Here is a 5,872-nt window from a genome sequence, read left to right as displayed (position 1 = left end):
TCCCCCCCTCCCCTGAAATCTTCACTGACTGCCGGTCTCCTTCTGCAAAAGCTTCACAAGTTTTGCTTTGCAACTTTGGTTTGACACGTTGGTTGATTTGTTATTGATCACCTCCTCTGAGGAACTTTAGAGAAATGCGCAGGGTATGCAATAAAAAAAACAAACAAACAAAAACTCACTTTAGTTTTTATACCCTATAGCGTAAAGTTCCCAGATCTAACTATGATGAACAGAACTGAAGTACAGTATATCACACATTTCCCTCTCTTGTCATTGGATTTCCTCCTTACAGTGCAATATTGGAAATAAACTGCACTCGGGGACACGGACAGATGATTTCTGGTCTGAACCTGAGGCGGTTGCATTTATTTGCTCCTCACTAAATCTGATTCATCGCTCTCCAAAAGGGGCTACTTAGATTTAAACCAGATGGCCCCGATATGACTGGAGATTTGCAGATAAAATCCACACAAAATCAGACAAAAAAAAAAAAAACATTAAGTTGACTGTATTTCCGTAACAGCATAAATATTTGCATTACTTTTTTTTTTTTTTAAGGTCTGGTTTGAAGGGTAGCCATTTTGCAGAGGTAATAGAAAAACATGATGTTTTTATTTTGACCAGACTGATAAAACGCTGCAGATGCACGTATAGCTTAGCATGAGCAATGTAATGTTTGAAAGATCCAAAGATGCTAAATGTGAATTTGTAATATTGTGAACATTTTCTGTAGATTCAATTGAGACGTTATGTCATAGACCGATACAAAGTAGTGTAAATTCATGAAGTGAAGGTAAATGATGTGTGATTTTTAACACCATAAATAACATTCCGATAATTTTGTCATGTATTCCTAATCAGACTCTCTCAGTCAGTACTTTGTGGAATCACCTTGTGATGAAATTACACCCACAGCTCTGTTAACTGCTTTGTAGCTCTGGAGACAAATGTTTTCGTTCATCTGCCTTCTCAAAATAGCTCAAGCTCAGTCAGATTGCATGGCGAGCATCTGGGAACACTTTGCCATCGTCTCTTTTGGACTTTGACTGGGCCAATATGAACATATGCTTTAATCTGAACCATTCCGCTGTAGTTTTTGCTGTATGTGTAGGGTTTTCCTCCTTGGTCATCAGGATGCAGTTTTTTTTGTTTTGTTTTTTCACGAACGGTCTTGATAATGTGTGTTTTTAGGGAGGACTAAATACTCAAAAAGCATCCACTTTGCACTCAACATGAAGATCTAAAATCTTGGTTTTATTAGACAGGATGTGCTCAACGGTTTCTTGATTTTTTCTTCTTTTTTGCATCAAATTAGAGTTCTGTCTAAGTTGCTTTGTAGACAGATCACATAACATGATTAATTCTTTCCGAAGGTGTTTTGGTGGCCCATCTGAAGCAGGTACCTGAATTATGCAAGTCCAAACCTTTGTTTTGTTTTTAGTGTTTAGTTTTTAAATCTTGACACTGTTTGTATGATAAAACGAGAGACTTATAACATAAAATGTACCCACAGTAATAATAATAATAATAATTGGACAGTTTGACAAAAGCAAAATGAGACATTGAGAAGTTTGGGATTCAATTTAATCTTTTTTTTGTTATTATTATTATTATTATTATTATTATTACCTATACATGTAGGACATACAATGTATTTTGGGCTAATCATAAGTCTAGCAACACATAGCTGCCAGAAAGAACTGTCATATCTGTAGAGACAGGCAATATATTATGAGACAAAATCAAAAATAATAACTTAAAAATAAGTACTAGAATGCCATTATGAAAGAATGCAGAGTTGCCACAAACTCCACAGCAAGGAGAAACTGTAACAAAGTTTCCTCTCTGTAAAAGGGGAGTCAAATCCGGTGTCCTAGTCATAAATTTGTTGCCTTATTACAAGTTATCGCTACGTGTTGCTTACACATGTGGTGTAAGCATGTTGCTGTGCTTACACAAAACTGAAGTAGTAGCACTTCAGTCAGAAAAGGATTCCCAATTCACAGATATGTAATAAAAAAAGCCTGTTAGATGACTGAAGGACCGGTTATAGATGAGTTTAAGCTGAAATTAATGAAATATGTCAAAATAACCCAATCAGTTGGAATAGTTCAGCTTTCTCCTTCCATAAAACTCAACCCTAAAAGTCCTGGTAGATTAAAAAGGCCTATCTTGGTACCAAACCTGTTTGAGAGTAAATTTCTACCCTGCTAACCAGGTATTAGCCTGGTGGAAGCAGTAAAAACAACCACAGGGGGTACCTGCGTGGAGAAACGTATCGATCACTCAGTCAGTTGACGCTTGGCATCAAGTGGCCAAATGACCTGAGGAAAAAAAAAAAAAAGAAAAGAAAGGAAACTAAAGTCACAGTGATTACGAGTTGACAAATGTTACAAAGCTATCCACAAAGAGTTATTCTTGAATGGAGAAGCAGTAAACGGTAACCCAATCTGTGTCCACAGGCATTGCAAACAGAGCCACAGTAGCAACCCGGAGCTGTGTGGATGTGATTACCAGCCAATGTGAACAACACTGATAGCGTAACTGAGCAGCGGAGCGACATGTTACTGTGAACTCTGGGCCGAAGGTGTTATCCGGGCTCCATCACTTTCCCAGACTTACAAATCCAAACAGATGGCAGCACTTAATCTGCTCATTTAAATGTAATTTCCTTACTTACTGACCTGATTGTTGTTCTGTAAACATCCAGCTCTGGTGACATCAAACCTCTGCTTTCATGTGTCAAAGGGTAAGAAGGATCGTAGCTATCGCCCAAATGTAGACCCACTGTGCCACGACTCTGAGGAAACCACCACTTGTATTTACTGGGACTGCTCTTATGCTCAAATGTTTTAGAAAGATATATTTTTGTTTAGAAAAAGAAAATTGGTGCTTTGGAATTGGGTCTGTGTCTCTTTAAAACCTTCTGCTCTTTCTCAAACTCCACCTCCAGGAAGTCATCACAACATGGCTCCTCTATCAACGCTTTTACTAACTTTGCACCGAAAAGTAGCTCGTATAATGAACTTGGCAGATGAGCTGCCAAGTTCATCTGCTAATTGCTGCTGGCTAGTCTGAAGGAGCTCAGTGACGGAGTTGCAGGGTAAGGCTCAGTAGTTTGGAAACTGCAGCTCTGAGGAGGAGCTGCGTGTGGAAGGCGGGGCTAGATCCACCAAGGCGTTTTGCTCAGCTGAATGGTTGCCACGGGAGACTAAAGGATTTCTCAAACATGCATGAAATTAATCAAGGCAACATTATTATTATTTTTTTCATGAGGTAATAACATTGCAACATGAAGTAAAGCTCAAAAACAGGATTTTTACATGAACGTGCCCCTTTATTAATAGTAAAAGTTCATATCCACAACTGTACATTTTCCAAGCTAAACCCCACATTTAATGCTTTTTTGCCTAAGAACCTTCCCATTTGTCTTATTTAAAGTACTGTACTAATGCACAAGCCTGAGAGACTGTATCACTTTGTACTGAATATATAATCTGCCAAAACTTGGGTTTAATTTCCCCTTTTTTGTTTGTAATCCCGTTTCTCCCCGTGTTAATTGGGTTTATTGATGCCTCTAAGGCCTTTGATCGTGTCAATCACTGCAAGTTATTTGGCAAATTAAAACAAAGAGGTGTTCCGGACATTATTATACGAATTTTGGTCTACTGGTATTCTAACCAGAAAATGCATGTAAAATGGGGCAATAACATCTCTGCTTCCTTTGGTGTGAGTAATGGTGTGCGTCAGGGTGGGCTTCTTTCACCTGCCTTGTTTAACTTGTACATGGATGACCTGTCAAAAGAAATGAACCTCTGTAAAACTGGATGTATGATCGGTGACACTCTGGTCAATGACTTTATGTATGCTGATGACCTGGCTGTACTCTCACCCAGCAGTGCTGGTTTTCAGCAGTTACTGAATATCTGTTCTGATTATGGGTTGAGATTTGATGTGCAGTATAATGCTAAGAAAACGGTTGTACTAGTATGTAGGACTAAAGCAGACAAACAACTTTGCTTCCCTGATTTTTTTCTGTCAGGGCAAAAGTTAAATGTTTGTTCCAAAACTAAATACCTGGGTCACTATATCACAGACCAGCTCTGTGATGATGATGATATTTGTCGGCAGTGTCGCATGTTGTACATTCAGGCAAACATTCTGGGGAGGAAATTTCATATGTGCACTGATGAGGTAAAAATAAGCCTGTTTAAAGCTTACTGTGCACCCTTGTATACAGCTCCTTTGTGGTGTAAATTTAAAAAAGCTAGCATGCAGAAGCTTAAGGTTGTGTATAAAGACTCTTTGAGAATTCTGCTTAAGAAATCCAGGCTTAGCAGTGCAAGTGAGATGTTTTGTAACGCACATGTCAGAACATTCCAGGCTCTGTTGAGAAATCTGATATACAAGTTCATGTGTCGTTTAGGCAGCTCATTGAACAGTCTTATTGTAATGTTTTCACATCCCTCTTTCAGTGCGCTAAGATACCAATTGGCTCTGTGGAAACATTGGTATGCAAGTCTTTTATAAGATTTTTATTTATTTATTTTTTTTAATTTTATTTTTGTCTTTTATTCTTTATATGTTGTGTTGTCTGTGTATCATCTTTGTGGACCACGAGTCTGTTGAATAAAGTAAATCAAATCTCTTGCAACACTCCTATCTTTTGCATCTCTGTAATTTGCTGTACATGTTTTGTATAAGTGAAAAAGGTTTTAAAAAGGATCATATAACGTGATTATATAACGTTTCTTGCCAATTTTCTTGCAAAAAAAAAAAGAAAAGAAAAAAAAAAAAGCAAGTCTCATTAACTGCTTACAGGAGCTCACCATGAAAAACAGCCCCGGCTGTACGTTTCTGCACAGGAAAATCTATCTGGGCCGGTTTTTAACAGCGGTGTAGGGGCTGCCTTCGAGTAACAGACGTGGCAACAAGCTGCCAAGAGTTTCAAGTTTGAGTTCAGGGAAAAATCTTTCACGAGGCGAATGAGACTGGGCCAATTGATCAGGCGAGCTATTGAGCGCCGAGGAATCAATGTGAGAATCACCCATGTGTGGCTGATAGATTGTTCGTGGCTGAGGTATGCAGTGAAGACCGTTAAATCGTGAGATGCAGGCACAGATCTGTCACAGAGAGGGACATACAGATTCATAACTAAAATGTGACATAAGGCATAAATTGACAGACAACACTTTGATTTTTGAAAGGTTTATTTTGTTTTATATCAACAGAGCGGAGTTTACATTGAAATAAAAAAACCACGACAATAAGTCAAAGAAACTGAGTTTTACACTCCGAAACATTCCAGCGTTAAAAGGTCACACAAGAAATGTCAACAGATGTCAACTAAGTAGAATTTCAGAAAATCCTTGTTTTTCCCTCCGTTGAACTGCCTGACATCTCTGCACCTCAGCAAATCCCCTGCTGATTTCCCTGCAGCCCGTGCGGCAGATGCCACGGCGCCGAGGCCGGGCTGCTGTCAGCTCAGATCCGTCTTCGTGTAGGCGGCCGCTCGTTCATTAAGCGCGGCGTGGACGCCCCGGCTCCCGTCGAGCCGTGGCGCGCTCGTGTGTCATAAATAATAAATCCACATTACGGAAGGCAGTGAGGCTTCTCACATGTAGTCATAGACGGCGCAAAATGTAGGGGGAACCCAGAGAAGAGTTCGGTTTGGGACCAGAACTCTGGCTAAAGTTATCACACCTTCCGAAGAATTACTTGAGTGCTGTGCCACAAATTCAACACATTTCAGATCACTCTACATTCCATTGCAAATGTGCAATAAACTTAGTTGATACTCCGCTGATGTCGAAAGGGTCCAATTTCGTATTTGTAGTCCTTCCATTTAAAAATAAACACAATTAAAATCACA

At 39.3% G+C, this 5,872-nt stretch overlaps 1 long non-coding RNA gene across 1 annotated transcript; it reads right to left on the bottom strand.

Moving 5' to 3' along the window:
- Window positions 1-1,577: 1,577 nt before the first annotated feature.
- LOC116717570 (uncharacterized) lies at window positions 1,578-4,544 on the bottom strand. The gene is made up of 3 exons (XR_004338762.1): window positions 3,846-4,544; window positions 3,206-3,211; window positions 1,578-1,588 (listed from the first exon to the last, which is right to left on the bottom strand). It is a non-coding gene; the product is annotated as an uncharacterized LOC116717570 (long non-coding RNA).
- Between the last annotated feature and the right edge of the window lie 1,328 nt (window positions 4,545-5,872).

This window comes from Xiphophorus hellerii, chromosome 3 (genome assembly GCF_003331165.1).
Source record: "Xiphophorus hellerii strain 12219 chromosome 3, Xiphophorus_hellerii-4.1, whole genome shotgun sequence".
NCBI lineage: Eukaryota > Metazoa > Chordata > Actinopteri > Cyprinodontiformes > Poeciliidae > Xiphophorus > Xiphophorus hellerii.
This window is presented reverse-complemented; position numbering and strand designations above follow the sequence as displayed.